Below are 16,674 nucleotides of genomic sequence, written 5' to 3'. Positions count from 1 at the left end.
AAAAAGTAAATGCGCAATTGTGCATTTGAACACTCGTGTTTGGCATTTGTAGATTTGTACAAATCCCAAAACCAGTGAAGTTGGCATGTTGTGTAATTTGTAAATAAAAACAGAAAACAATGATTTGCACATCATTTTCAACTCATATTCAATTGAATAGACTGCAAAGACAAGATATTTAATGTTCGAACAAAAAAACTTTTCTGCAAATAATCATTAACTTAGATAACTTAAATTCAATGCACTGCAAAAAAGGGGGCATTTTTACCACTGTGTTACATGGCCTTTCCTTTTAACACTCAGTAAACGTTTGGGAACTGAGGAGACCAATTTTTGGAATTCTATCTCATTCTTGCTTTGTGTACAGCTTCAACAGCTCCGTTGTTGTATTTTAGGTTTCATATTGTGCCACACATTTTCAATGGGGGACAGGTCTGGACTACAGGCAGGCCAGTCTAGTACCTGCACTCTTTTACTATAAAGCCACGTTGTTGTAATAAGCTGAAATAAGCAGGGGCGTCCATGATAACGTTGCTTGGATGGCAACACATGTTGCTCGAAACCTGTATGTACCTTTCAGTATTAATGGTGCCTTCACAGATGTGTAAGTTACCCATGTCTTGGGCACTAATACACCCCCATACCATCACAGATGCTTGCTTTTGAACTTTGCGCCTATAACAATCCAGACGGTTCTTTTCCTTTTTGTTTCGGAGGACACGACGTCCACATTTTCCAAAAACAATTTGAAATGTAGACTCCTCAGACCACAGAACACTTTTCCACTTTGCATCAGTCCATCTTAGATGAGCTCGGGCCCCCAGCAAAGCCAGCGGCGTTTCTGGGTGTTGTTGATAAATGGCTTTTGCTTTGCATAGTAGTGTTACAGAAGTAGCAACAAACTGTAGTTACTGACAGTGGTTTTCTAAAGTGCTCGCGAGCCCATATGGTGATATCCTTTACACACTGATGTTGCTTTTTGATGCAGTACCACCTGAGGGATCGAAGGTCCGTAATATCATCGCTTACGTGCAGTGATTTCTACCTTTTGATGATATTACGGACCGTGGATGGTGAAATCCCTAAATTCCTTGCAATAGCTCGTTGATAAATGTTGTTTGTAAACTTTGCTCAGGCATCTGTTGACAAAGTGATGACCCTCGCCCCATCCTTGTTTGTGAATGACTGAGCATTTCATGGAAGCTGCTTTTATACCCAACCATGGCACCCACCTGTTCCCAATTAGCCTGTTCACCTGTGGGATGTTCCAAATAAGTGTTTGATGAGCATTCCTCAACTTTCCAAGTCTTTTTTGCCACTTGTGCCAGCTTTTTTTGAAACATGTTGCAGGCATCAAATTCCAAATTAGCTAATATTTGCAAAAAATAACAACGTTTTCCAGTTCGAACGTTAAATGTCTTGTCTTTGCAGTCTATTCTATTGAATATAAGTGGAAAAGGATTTGCAAATCATTATATTCTGTTTTTATTTACCATTTACACAACATGCCAACTTCACTGGTTTTGGGTTTTGTAAATTAAAATACCTCATTTGATTAAAAGAGATTAACTAATTAAAGGGGAACATTATCACCAGACCTATGTAAGCGTCAATATATACCTTGATGTTGCAGAAAAAAGACCATATATTTTTTTAACCGATTTCCGAACTCTAAATGGGTGAATTTTGGCGAATTAAACGCCTTTCTATTATTCGCTCTCGGAGCGATGACGTCACAACGAAGCAATCCGCCATTTTCTCACTTTCGTCGGTGTGTTGTCGGAGGGTGTAACAACACGAACAGGGACGGATTCAAGTTGCACCAGTGGCCCAAAGATGCGAAAGTGGCAAGAAATTGGACGAAATTTGTTCAAAATACGAGGGTGTGGGGAAAGCCGACGAAATGGTCAGTCGTTTGTTCCGCACACTTTACCGACGAAAGCTATGCTACGACAGAGATGGCAAGAATGTGTGGATATCCTGCGACACTCTAAGCAGATGCATTTCCAACGATAAAGTCAAAGAAATCTGCCGCCAGACCCCCATTGAATCTGCCGAAGTGTGTGAGCAATTCAGGGACAAAGGACCTCGCTAGCACGGCAAGCAATGGCGGCAGTTTGTTCCCGCAGACGAGCGAGCTAAACCCCCCTGGATGTCTTGGTTCACACCGTCCCTTATGCCACCGAAGATGATCAAGAGAAGAATATCGACCCTAGCTTCCCTGGCCTGCTGACATCAACTCCAAAACTGGACAGATCAGCTTTCAGGAAAAGAGCGCGGATGAGGGTATGTCTACAGAATATATTAATTGATGAAAACTTTATTCATTACTCGCGGTTTTACGTAAATTATTATACATCAACTGTGTTTACCAATAATTTAGCTTAAAAACATTTATTTTTTTCAATCATTCGAGTACATTCGGGTAGTCTTGTGTAATGCAGTATTTTGTGCTGAAATCGTGGAAAAATATATGTTCTTAGCGCGCCTGAAATGGGCTGTCTGCACTCTCAAAGTGCATGTTGTTGCCAAATGTATTTCATATGCTGTAAACCTAGTTCATAGTTGTTAGTAATTATCTTATCAGACAGTGTTAAGCCGCTGAAATCCCGAGTCTGAATCCGAGCTAATGTCGCTATAACTTGCTGTTTGTTTGTATTGGCATCACTATGTGACGTCACAGGAAAATGGACGGGTGTATATAAAGCTGGTTAAAATCAGGCACTTTGAAGCTTTTTTTAGGGATATTGCGTGATGGGTAAAATTTTGAAAAAAACTTCAAAAAATATAATAAGCCACTGGGAACTGATTTTTAATGGTTTTAACCCTTCTGAAATTGTGATAATGTTCCCCTTTAATTCGGGAATATAATTAAATAATGACAAATTTTTAAATTGCTAGACAAGGCTAACAAAATGCATCAAAGTGGCTCCCGCATCCTTCAGTTTTTATGTATGCAGCTCCCACTAAAAAAAAGAAAGTGTGATCTCCGGTATAAGTTCGGTCAGTTGGACCTATCTGTGTTGCAGAGCCTGCAGCTGATTGCCTCTCACAAAAGATGTCAGATAAGTGTAAGAGGCCCAAAGAGAGGGAACATTGCCTTTTTGTTCAGAGTTCAAGAGGTAACCTGCACAAGGAGTCACTGTATAGACACAGTTGCCTGCAAAACGGAGGGTGGAGGGGCCCGTTCAGAAGGGCACCACACAAGAATAAATGACTGGAAATGAGAGTGCAATGAAAGATCTCCAGCTCTTTAAGTGAGGATGAGACTATGGACAAGAACACAAACTGTGACTGTGCCCAGCCTGGACACCTGTTCCTGCTCACACTTTGGACAAAGACACAGTGTCGCGTGGGACACAAAAAGTTTGGGGCCCACGGATGCGCAGACAAGACACCGTGGCTGCATCTTCCCAGTCTAAAAGGCAAGCACACAAGTTTGGGGATGCCAGCCTAATTCCCCATAAAGGTTCTAAACCAGGAGTGTCAATCTGTGCACACGCGGGCCAGACTATTAAAATCACGGCATTAAAACTAAAAATTAAAGGCAACCAGGGCTGCAACAACTAATCGATTAAAATCGATTATAAAAATAGTTGGCGATTAATTTAGTCATCGATTCGTTGGATCTATGCCAGGGGTCGGCAACCCAAAATGTTGAAAGAGCCATATTGGACCAAAAATACAGAAACAAATCTGTCTGGAGCCGCAACAAATTAAAAGCCATATTACATACAGATAGTGTGTCATGAGATATAAATTGAATTGAGATGACTTAAAAGAAACTAAATGCCCTCAAATATAGCTACAAATTAGGCATAATGATGCAATATGTACATATAGCTAGCCTAAATAGCATGTTAGCATCGATTAGCTTGCAGTCTTGCAGTGACCAAATATGTCTGATTAGCACTCCACACAAGTCAATAACATCAACAAAACTCACATTTGTGCATTCATGCACAAGGTTAAAAGTTTGGTGGACAAAATGAGACAGAAAAAGAAGTGGCATAAAACACGTTCTCGAAAATCGGAGAAAGTTATACATGTAAACAAACTACGGTGAGTTCAAGGACCGCCAAAATTAGTAGGACAAAACAGCGCTCGCCAAATACTTGAGTCAGTGAAGCATGTTTAATACAAACAATGTGCTTTATAACAATAAGGGAGGTTTGTGTCATGTTTGTACTCCTACAGAAACCATATTAAAACAAAAAATATATATTTTTCCCCTCATCTTTTTCCATTTTCCATACATTTTTGAAAAAGCTCCAGAGAGCCACTAGGGCGGCGCTAAAAAGCCGCATGCGGCTCTAGAGCCGCGGGTTGCCGACCCCTGATCTATGCTATGCGCATGCACACAGGCTACGTTTTTTTTTTTTTTTTTTTACTTTTATTTATAAACTGCGACATTTACAAACAGCTGAGAAACAATAATCAAAATAATAGGGGTGTAACGGTAAGTGTATTTGTATCGAACCGTTTCGGTACGGGGGGTTTCGTTTCGGTGCGGAGGTGTGCCGAACGACTTTCCACACGGACATATTACGAAGCGTACTGCACGTTGTGTAAACAATACTCAAAATGCCGGACATTTGAGGCATTTAAGAAACTCCGCCCTGACAGCTACGCAAAAGAGGACATGTCCGGTGAAAAGAGGACATATGGTCAGTCTATCGCTGATAGCATGCCAGCAAAAGAGGACTAGCAGCGATCGGTTTCACCGGACGTGAAACCGATCGACCGGGCTAGGATAGACTGACCATACGTCCTCTTTTCACCGGACATGTCCTCTTTTGCGGGGCTGTCAGGGCGGAGTTTCTTAAAGGGGAACATTATCACCAGACCTATGTAAGCGTCAATATATACCTTGATGTTGCAGAAAAAAGACCTTTTTTTTTTTAACCGATTTCCGAACTTTAAATGGGTGAATTTTGCCAAATTAAACGCATTTCTAATATTCGCTCTCAGAGCATCGGGAAGCAATCCGCCATTTTCTCAAACACCGAGTCAAATCAGCTCTGTTATTTTCCGTTTTTTCGACTGTTTTCCGTACCTTGGAGACATCATGCCTCGTCGGTGTGTTGTCGGAGGGTGTAACAACACGAACAGGGACGGATTCAAGTTGCACCAGTGGCCCAAAGATGCGAAAGTGGCAAGAAATTGGACGTTTGTTCCCCACACTTTACCGACGAAAGCTATGCTACGACAGAGATGGCAAGAATGTGTGGATATCCTGCGACACTCAAAGCCGATGCATTTCCAACGATAAAGTCAAAGAAATCTGCCGCCAGACCCCCATTGAATCTGCCGGAGTGTGTGAGCAATTCAGGGACAAAGGACCTCAGTAGCACGGCAAGCAATGGCAGTTTGTTCCCGCAGACGAGCGAGCTAAACCCCCTGGATGTCTTGGCTCACACCGTCCCTTATGCCACCGAAGATGATCAAGAGAAGAATATCGACCCTAGCTTCCCTGGCCTGCTGACATGAGGGTATGTCTACAGAATATATTAATTGATGAAAATTGGGCTGTCTGCACTCTCAAAGTGCATGTTGTTGCCAAAGGTATTTCATATGCTGTAAACCTAGTTCATAGTTGTTAGTTTCCTTTAATGCCAAACAAACACATACCAATCGTTGGCTAGAAGGCGATCGCCGAATTCGTCCTCGCTTTCTCCCGTGTCGCTGGCTGTCGTGTCGTTTTCGCTTGCATACGGTTCAAACCGATATGGCTCAATAGCTTCAGTTTCTTCTTCAATTTCGTTTTCGCTGCCTGCCTCCACACTACAACCATCCGTTTCAATACATGCGTAATCTGTTGAATCGCTTAAGCCGCTGAAATCCGAGTCTGAATCCGAGCTAATGTCGCTATAGCTTGCTGTTCTATACGCCATGTTTGTTTGTGTTGGCTTCACAATGTGACGTCACAGGAAAATGGACAGGTGTATATAACGATGGTTAAAATCAGGCACTTTGAAGCTTTTTTTAGGGATATTGCGTGATGGGTAAAATTTTGAAAAAAACTTTGAAAAATATAATAAGCCACTGGGAACTGATTTGTAATGGTTTTAACAATTCTGAAATTGTGATAATGTTCCCCTTTAAATGCCTCAAATGTCCGGCATTTTGAGTTAGGGTTGCGTGTATTTTCAATGTACGTTCAGGGTTAAGAAGGTTAAAAACACAACAAAGCAGCATTGGTGAGGGAGGGGCAGAGACAGAGAGAGCCAGAGAGTTGTGATAAACGCGCATGCGTCGTCAGGCTCTGCTTTCTATCCATAGATTTATCGATTTAATTTGTTATTATCTATAGCAGGGGTGTCAAAAGTGTGCATTTTTGTAACATTTTCCTTGTTTTATTTGGCAAGTTGAAAGAACATGGCGCCAGTCTGCTGTTTTTTTTCTTCAATAAAACACTGGAAAGGATAGAAATGGAGTTTGTCTCTTTTATCCGATTAATTAATTAATTAATCGATTAATCGAAGTAATAATCGACAGATTAATCGATTATCAAATTAATCATTAGTTGCAGCCCTAAAGACAACTATAGATTTTTTTCTTCGTCTTACTTTGGCCAAACAAGGAACAAACAAAATATTAAACTGAAAATATTACAATAAAAATATAGAAAAAAAATACAGCCATCCCCATGTTCACCCTCTGGGAGGTGAGGGGAGCAGTGAGCAGCAGCGTGCGCCGCGCTCAGGAATCATTTTGGTGATTTAACCCCCAATTCCAACCCTTGATGCTGAGTGCCAAGCAGGGAGGCAATGGGTCCCATTTTTTGTAGTCTTTGGTATGACTCGGCCGGGGTTTGAACTCACGACCTCCCAGTCTCAGGGCGGACACTCTAACACAGTGGTTCTTAACCTTGTTGGAGGTACCGAACCCCACCAGTCTCATATGCGCATTCACCGAACCCTTCTTTAGTGAAAAATAAAATGTTTTTTTTTCAAATTCAAGACAAAGTTATATGTTTTTGGTAACACTTTAGTATGGGGAACATATTCTAAGTAACAAAGACTTAATTTAGAGTTATTTGGTTAGGGTTAGAGGATTAGGGTTATAATAAGGCCATGCCAAATAAGGCATTAATAAGTACTTAATAATGATTAGTTAAGAGCCAATATGTTACTAATTTGCATGTTAATAAGCAACTAATTAATGGTGAATATGTTCCCCATACCAAAGTGTTACCATGTTTTTTTACTGGTGCACAAAATGAACCGTGCATGAACATCACCTTATTCAAAGAACAAAACCAACACAGTGCATGAACTCACAACAAATTACACACCTGAAAATCAGTCTGACTTCTGCTGTTGCCGTATCCGTAATACGCCGATAGGGAATAGTTTTTATTTACATGATGAGTCGGGTGTGTCTTGACCTCTGCCGAACCCCTGACCCAGACTCACCGAGCCCCTCGGGTTCGATCGAATCCAGGTTAAGAACCACTGCTCTAACCACAAGGCCACTGAGCTGGTGAATGAATGTTTATAACTGAATAAATATACATATGCATAAAAATGTGTTTTCTTTTGTATTATTTTATTTTTAATGAATTAAGTAACGTTTATGACAGCCTTTTTCCAAAACACAATATAGTATGTGAGATGTAACAGGATAATACATACAAGTATCATTTGTTTTCAAAACGCTTACAAAAAAGTGGGACCCCAAAAATATACTGTGGGACACCATTTTTATGACTTGATAGGGTCCCTGGGAAAATTCCTAGCACCAACACTGATGGAGTATTGGTGCGTGCAAAACAGCAGCAGGCGGCTGTGGCCTGCGGGCCGGTTCCAATACAAATCAAATATCATCCCTCGGGTCATAGATCATTCATTTGTGGGCTTTGACTTTCTAAACAAATGCATCAAAAAGTCCTCTTCAAAAAAATGTTCCATGCAACCAGGACTTTGTGGAAGTCACATCCTTCTCTCTCTCTTTTTGATTTTTTTACTACCAGTCTGACAGGAACCGAGTTATAAACGCGAGCCAGACAGGATATGACCATATTTAGGCAAGTGTATCATTGTGTGTTTGAGTCAGAGGAAATGTGCAGTACAGTAAGTTGGTGGAGGTGTGTCTTCCTGTGAGGGGGAGTGCTTCAAAGAACTGTAAAGAATGGCTGCTGTTACACTTTTGCACGCCTGGAATGTGATACAAGCAATAAAATACTTTTTTTTTTAATGGATTACATGTCTCTGTAAAAACAAGGTTGTTGTTTTTTTTTACATTTGAATAAGACTTTTGAATTATCGACGATCGGTCCTGTTGTGTGTTCATGGTGTTGTGCTGTGCTGCTTGTGCTGGTTAATACACGGCCTTTCCAGTAAATAATACAAATAGCAACGTGATCCGCAGACACAGACACAGACACAGACACACACACACACACACACACACACACACACACACACACACACACACACACTCACACACACACTCACACACACACAATGTAAGCCACCGAGCAGGATGAATAACTGCAAACTGACTCATCACGTTAAACATCCCCTCTGCAAGAAAGGCCTGTTTTCTGTCCCATACAGTTGGTGTTGAACAATGGACACAAAGCACAATGGGCCCTCCTGGTGAAGACTTAAAGAGAGGTGGGACCACTTGGCAGTGTCAGAGACACACGTGGGGTCATAATTGGCAGTGTGGGAGAAAGGGTGTGAGAGATAGTTGCTCAAATTGGCTCAGGGGTTGAGCATGGAGGGAAACGCAGTGAAACACTACCATCTTGTGGCGGAACGAAGCAACTGCATATTGGTACTCCAAGTTAATGATTTTTGGCTTTTCTGTTGATATTGGGATCGACATTCCACTGTGTTTTTTTAGAAGTAAATAGAACATTAATTTTTATTTTTGAAAAAAAAAGTTTTATTATTGTTAAAACACACAGAAAAGTGTTCATGGTGCTTTTAAAAAAACTCAAGTGTGTGAGTCAAATTACATCAAATATATAACATGCAGCATATGTCTGACGTTGAAAGTTAAAACAAAAAAATATTTTTAATATATTTTATTTTATTGTTTTATACATGCATTTATGCCATTTTTGTGTATAATCTTTTATAAAGTGCTTAATAGATTATTGATTTATATAAAGCATAACATTAAACCACTACAGTAAGTCAAATGTTGATTAATACAAGTAGATAACTATAATTTCACATCTCAATAAAGATATAACATTATTTCAGGATTTAGATGACTAACAAGCTGAAATAATATTTCTTTAAGAAAAAATACAAAATTGAAAAAGCATCATTTTCATTGTTGAAAACATATTCAGTTATGTTATCAAAATACTCCGGAAAGTGTTCTAGAAGACATTAAAAATGGGAAAAATCCAGAATTATATTAAAATATACAACATACAGTTTATGTCTGACGTTAAAAGTGAAAAAAAAAATTACAATTTAAAATAAAAATTATTAAAAGCATTTTCATTAATATTATTTTCTGTATTCGGTTGTACATGTAATTTTGTATTCTTACATGTTGCTTTTAAAACAAAACATTTTAAAAATGGAAAAGTCGACAATTATAAATGATAAATGATAAATGGGTTGTACTTGTATAGCGCTTTCCAACCTTCAAGGTACTCAAAGCGCTTTGACACTACTTCCACATTTACCCATTCAGACACACATTCACACACTGATGGAGGGAGCTGCCATGCAAGGCGCTAACCAGCACCCATCAGGAGCAAGGGTGAAGTGTCTTGCTCAGGACACAACGGACATGACGAGGTTGGTACTAGGTGGGGATTGAACCAGGGACCCTCGGGTTGCGCACGGCTACTCTCCCACTGCGCCACGCCGTCATTACATTAAAATATATAACATACAGTTTGTCTGAATTTAAAAATCGAAACAACATTTTTTAATTTGAAATAAAAATGTATATTTTATTGTATTGTTTATACATGCATTTATCCCTTTAATGTATGAAAAACATGTTTGTACAGAGCTTAATACATTTATGTAATTAATAAAGCATAAAACTACTAAGTCAAATGTGGGTGGATGAAAGTAAATAATTATAGTTGTACATCTTAATCAAGAACACATGATTTCAGGATTTAGACCGCTTATTAGCTGAAACTGTTTTTAGAAAAAAAAAATTAAAAAAAAAAAGAAAAAAAAAAAAAAAAAATATATATATATATATATATATATATACCGTATTTTCCGCACCATAAGGCGCCCTGGGTTAAAAGCCGCGCCTTCAATGAACGGCATATTTCAAAACTTTGTCCACCTATAAGCCGCCCGGTGTTGTAAGCCGCATCTAACTGCGCTAAAGGAATGTCAAAAAAAACAGTCAGATAGGTCAGTCAAACTTTAATAATATATTAAAAACCAGCGTTCTAACAACTCTGTTCACTCCCAAAATGTACGCAAATGTGCAATCACAAACATAGTAAAATTCAAAATAGTGCAGAGCAATAGCAACATAATGTTGCTCGAACGTTAATGTCACAACACACAAAATAAACATAACGCTCACTTTCTGAAGTTATTCTTCATTCATAAATCCCTCGAATTATTCTCCTTTGTTGTCCGAATTGAAAAGTTGGGCGAATGTGGGATCCAAAATGTCGTCTGGCGCTGTCTCCCTGTCTCCCTGTCTTGGTGAACGTCACGTGTGTTCGCCTTCTGTCATCCACTGTTCCCACGCAGTTAGCAGTCTAGCTTCGAATGCCCTGTTGACACCAATATCTAGCGGCTGGAGGTCTTTTGTCAATCCACCCGGAATGACGGCGAGTATTGAATTAAGCGCGTAAGCGTGTCTCTTAATGTGCTGTTATGAGCTAGCAAATATAACAACTACACTACCCAGCATGCAACGATAGTGACGAGCATGCGCGGTAGCCCTGAGAAGCGTTGTTGTATGCTGGGAGTTAGAATGTGGTTATGAGCACGCTGTGAGTAAACGTTGAGAACTCAGTTAACACGCCTCGTCTGCATTATTTATAATTAGACAGACAACACACTTAATAGGAGCCATTTTGGGGTCTTTACATAAACACACAAATGGAAATGAAAGGTCACATATCCCAGCATGCACCGCGCGCTTCTTCTACGGGGAAAAAAGATGGCGGCTGTTTACCGAAGTTGCGAGACCGAAACTTTATGAAAATGAATCTTAATATTTATCCATATATAAAGCGCACCGGGTTATAAGGCGCACTGTCAGCTTTTGAGAAAATTTGTGGTTTTTAGGTGCGCCTTATAGTGCGGAAAATACGGTGTGTATATATATATATATATATATATATATATATATATATATATATATATATATATATATATATATATATATATATATATATATGTATGTGTGGGGAAAAAAATCACAAGACTATTTCATCTCTACAGGCCTGTTTCATGAGGAGGGGTACCCTCAATCATCAGGAGATCCTGATGATTGAGGGTACCCCCCCTCATGAAACAGGCCTGTAGAGATGAAATAGTCTTGTGATTTTTTTCCCACACATACATATATTGCGCTCTACTACGGTATCGAGCACTATTTTTTGGATAACCTTATTAAGACATATATATATATATATATATATATATATATATATATATATATATATACTGTATCTAACATACAGTTAATGTCTGACGTTGAAGGTCAAATCAAAATAATCAAGTTTTGAAAAAAAAAAGTTTTTAAAACAGTACAATTATTTTAATGTATTGTTTTATTTATGCATTTATTCAATTTTTGTAAGAAAAACATTTTGTAAAGTGCTTAATACATGTATGTAATTAATAAAGCGTACAATAGAACCATTATGTCAAATGTTGATGAATACATGTAAAAAAAAACAACCTATAAATGTACATTTTAATCAAGAAATATGTTTTAGGATTTAGATTACTTACTAATTGAAAACATATTTCTTTAAGAAAAAATACAAAATAGAATAAGCTTTATTTTTTATTTTTTTATGTATTTAGTATAATCAAAATTCTTACATATTCCTTTTAAATATATATATATATATATAACATACAGTTTGTCTGAATGTGTAAGTTGAAACTAAAAATGTACATTTGAAATAAAAAATATTTGGAAAACATGTTTAATAATATTTTATTGTATTGTTTTATACATGCATGTATCCCATTTGTGTATGAAAAACATTGTTTACAGTGCTTAATACATTTATTTAATTAATAAAGCATAACATTAAACCACTGAGTCAAACATGGATGGATAAAAGTAAATAACTTAAATTTTACATCTTAATTGAAAAAAATTCAGGATTTAGACTAACTCGCTGAAAATATATTTCTTTAAGAAAAAAACCAAAATTAAATCAGCATTATTTTTATTGTTGGATACATACAGTATGTAGTAATATCTATTAAAATATTAAGGAAAGTGTTGTACAAGTCCTTATGTCTGACGTTGAAGGTTTACACAAAAAATTACAATTTGAAATATATTTATACATGCATGTATCCCATTTTTGTATGAAAAACATGTTGTACAGTGCTTAATACATTTATGTAATTAATAAAGCATACATTAAACCACTAAGTCAAATGTGGGTGGATGGTAGTAAATAATTATAATTTTACATCTTAATTAAAAAATTATATGTTTTTCCGGAATCAGATCATTAACTAGTTGAAACCATGTTTCTTTAAGATAAAAAGAAAAAAAAATGTATTGTTGAAAACATAGCATTAGTATTAGATAACATTAGTATTATTATCAAAATACTCCGCAATGTGTTCTACAAGTCCTTTTGTCGTGTCTGTGTGATCATGTTTTGTTTTAGTCATGTTCGGTTTTGTTTTTGGACTTTTTGTGCACTTTGTTTTGTTTGTTTTGTCACCATAGCAACCATTAGTTTTCACCTGTCACGTCACGCACCTGTTTCACGTTTTGAGTCACGCACCTGTTTTTACTAATCATGTCTGTAGTATTTAAGTTCATTGTTTTCAGTTTGTCTTTCTGGCGACATCCCACATTTATGCTCTGCACATTCCTGACACTTGTTTTCATGTCCATCGTTCATGCTACTCCTTTAGTCCATGCCAAGTAAGTTTTCGTTTATTAATGCCACAGTTAGTGTGTTTCATTGTTCACAGTTTCTGCCTTTGTGCTATAGTCTTTTTGGTTTCATAGTTTGTTCTCCGCCACTGTGTGCGCTTTTCGTTTGTACTTTTTTTTATAGTAATAAATGATATACTCACATTCCCGTCTCGCCCGAGCCAACTTTCCGTTGCCTTCTGGAAAAACTAAACCCAAGGACCAAGTCTTGACACCTTTAAAAAATGGGAAATTCAACAATTACTTTACTTTTGTCTGAATATGAATGATAAAACCAAAAAATACAATTTGAAATAAAAATATTTTCTAAACATTTTAAAGATTTTTACCGCCTCGGGAAGGGGAAGCAGTGCACTGTCAACACCGTGTATGGTGAGGATGGTGTGATGCTGACCTCGACTGCGGATGTTGTGGATCGGTGGAAGGAATACTTCGAAGACCTCCTCAATCCCACCTACACGTCTTCCAATGAGGAAGCAGTGCCTGGGGAGTCTGTGGTGGGCTCTACTATTTCTGGGGCTGAGGTTGCCGAGGTAGTTAAGAAGCTCCTCGGTAACAGGGCCTCCCAGGTGGATGAGATTTGCCCGGAGTTCCTTAAGGCTCTGGATACGGTGGGGTTGTCTTGGTTGACAAGACTCTGCAACACCGCGTGGACATCGAGGACGGTACCTCTGGATTGGCAGACTGGGGTGGTGGTTCCTCTCTTTAAGAAGGGGAACAGGAGGGTGTGTTCCAACTATCGTGGGATCACACTCCTCAGCTTTCCTGGTAAAGTGTATACAGGTGTACTGGGTAGGAGGCTACGCCGGATAGTCGAACCTTGAATTCAGGAGGAGCAGTGTGGTTTTCGTCCTGGTCGTGGAACTGTGGACCAACTCTATACTCTTGGTAGGATCCTTGAGGGTGCATGGGAGTTTGCTTAACCAGTCTACATGTTTTGTGGACATGGAGAAGGCATTCGACTGTGTCCCTTGTTAAGTCCTGTGGGGAGTGCTCAGACAGTATGGGGTATCGGATCGCCTGATTGTGGCGGTCCGCTACTTGTACGATCAGTGTCGGAGCTTGGTCCGCATTGCCGAAGGTAAGTCGGAACCGTTTCCAGTGAGGGTTGAATTCCGCCTAGGCTTCCCTTTGTCACCGGTTCTGTTTACAACTTTTATAGACAGAATTTCTTGCCGCAGTCAAGGCGTTGAGGCAATCCAGTTTGGTGGCTTCAGGATTAAGTCTCTGCTTTTTGCAGATGACGTGGTCCTGATGGCTTCATCTGGCCAGGATCTTCAGCTCTCACTGAATCGGCTCGCAGCCGAGTGTGAAGTGACTAGGGCTGAAGCGACGCGTCGACGTAGTCAACGTCATCGATTACGTAAATACGTCGACGCCGTTTTTGTGTGTCGACACGTCGCATATTTACGTCACACTACCGTCATGGCGGAGCGCAAAGCAGACGATGCGAGCGGTGCGAGCGAGGGGAAAAAAAGCACGCCAAAAGTCGTCAAAAGTGTGGGAGTATTTCAATAAACGGCCTAAGAAGAAACGCTACTTTTACTCCGCTACTTTTATCTACATTCAGCTCGCTACTCGCTACTAATTTTTATCGATCTGTTAATGCACGCTTTGTTTGTTTTGGTCTGTCAGACAGACCTCCTTTGTGCCTGCGTTTCAACAAATAGTCACTGGTGACGTTCACTCCGTTCCACCAATGAGATGCAGTCACTGGTGACGTTGGACCAATCAAACAGAGCCAGGGGTCACATGACCTGACTTAAACAAGTTGAAAAACGTATTCAGGTGTTACCATTTAGTGGTCAATTGTACAGAATATGTACTGTACTGTGCAATCTACTAATACAAGTTCCAATCAATCAATCAAAAGTGTGACGGAAAAAATACCCTTTTTTATTTCAACCGTACATCCCGTCAAAAGCCTAAAGACTGACTGCACAGTTCCTGTCTTCACAATAAAAGTGCCGCTCCATCGCGCCTGCGCTTTCAAAATAAGAGTCTCCGAAAGCCAGCGCAAACAAGCTAGCAAGCTACGGAGTTTGCCGCCAATGTATTTCTTGTAAAGTGTATAAAAACGAATATGGAAGCTGGACAAATAAGATGCCAAAAACCAACAACTTTCATGTGGTATTAGACAGAAAGGAGGAACTTTTTTTCTCCTCCATTTGAAAACGTGGACGTTATCAGCACTACTGTCTGATTACAATCAATGCAAGTCATCAGAATCAGGTAATACACCAACTTATATTCTTGTCTTCATGAAAGAAAGGAATCTATATGTGTTAAACATGCATGTATATTCATTAAAACACCTTTAACATGTAAACAAAAACGGCAAAATAAATAAATATAAATTATATACTGTATATATATCAATGTATATATATATATATATATGTGTGTGTGTGTATATATATATATATATATATATATATATATATATATATATATATGTGTGTGTGTGTATATATATATATATATATATATATATATATATATATATATATATATGTGTGTGTGTGTATGTTACTCATCAGTTACTCAGTACTTGAGTAGTTTTTTCACAACATACTTTTTACTTTTACTCAAGTAAATATTTGGGTGACTACTCCTTACTTTTACTTGAGTAATACATCTCTAAAGTAACAGTACTCTTGAGTACAATTTCTGGCTACTCTACCCACCTCTGCTAATAATGTTGTTGTATGCACACTGTGTCGAGCGGAAATGGCCTATCATAGCAGCACAATGGCTATGAACGAACATTTGAAAAGAAAACACCCGACAGCGTTCTTGCCATCACCATCAACTAGTCAATCGTCCGCGTGAGTATACGTTGTCATCATTACACAAAAACACGAATGTGTCATTTGTATCTGTGTTGTAAATTCATAAACTAAAGCACCGTTTCGCTCTGAGAGGAGCGTTTGGCGTGCCTGTTCAGTGTTTACAAAGACGCACTCCTCTTTAACGCTAACGTTAATTAGTTGTGCAAATACCTTTTACAACATTAACAGTTACATATGCTATGTACAAATGAACAATCAACTTTCACTTTAATCATACTATCATTGTTCTGTTATTAAGCAAAATAAGCAATAATTTTACTTTTGTTGAAATGTTTACACAGTTACAGAATATTTCGTTTTGCACTTTTTTGTATTGGATGTTTATCTTTATTTTTGCACATTTTAAAGCAAAATAAGCAATACTTTTAATTTTGAAATGCTTATACTATTGCAGAATATTAAGATTTGCACTGGATGTTTACTTTTATATTTGCAAATAAGCTACTTTTAATTTTGTTAAAAGTTTTAAATGTTTACATTGTTACAAAATATTTTGTCATGTTGTTGTCAATGTTGACTGAGTGGCCATACTTTTTTTTTTTTTGTAAATAAAAGTCATGCCTTTTGAAAAAACGGACCTACATTTATTTTTTCATCTTCATTTTAAATAAAAAAAATTATCGGTAAAAGGAAAAATAATCTATAGATTAATCGAAAAAAATAATCTATAGATTAATCGACAGAAAAATAATCGTTAGCTGCAGCCTTAGTAAACGCCAATACC

General features: G+C 38.2%; 1 protein-coding gene across 2 annotated transcripts in view; it reads right to left on the bottom strand.

Moving 5' to 3' along the window:
- Positions 1 to 16,674, bottom strand: part of gng12a (guanine nucleotide binding protein (G protein), gamma 12a) — a 163,623-nt gene that overhangs the window by 75,036 nt on the left and 71,913 nt on the right. The window contains exon 2 of one of the 2 annotated variants that reach the window (XM_061941282.2): positions 13,242 to 13,313. The exons of the other annotated variant lie outside the window; for it this stretch is intronic. The gene's annotated coding sequence lies outside the window, so the exon portion shown is untranslated. The remainder of the gene's footprint in view (positions 1 to 13,241; positions 13,314 to 16,674) is intronic. 2 annotated transcript variants of the gene reach the window in all.

The sequence above is a fragment of the Nerophis lumbriciformis genome, linkage group LG03, assembly GCF_033978685.3.
Source record: "Nerophis lumbriciformis linkage group LG03, RoL_Nlum_v2.1, whole genome shotgun sequence".
Taxonomy (NCBI): domain Eukaryota; kingdom Metazoa; phylum Chordata; class Actinopteri; order Syngnathiformes; family Syngnathidae; genus Nerophis; species Nerophis lumbriciformis.
Note: the sequence above shows the minus strand (reverse complement) of the source record. Positions and strands in the feature narration are given on the sequence as shown.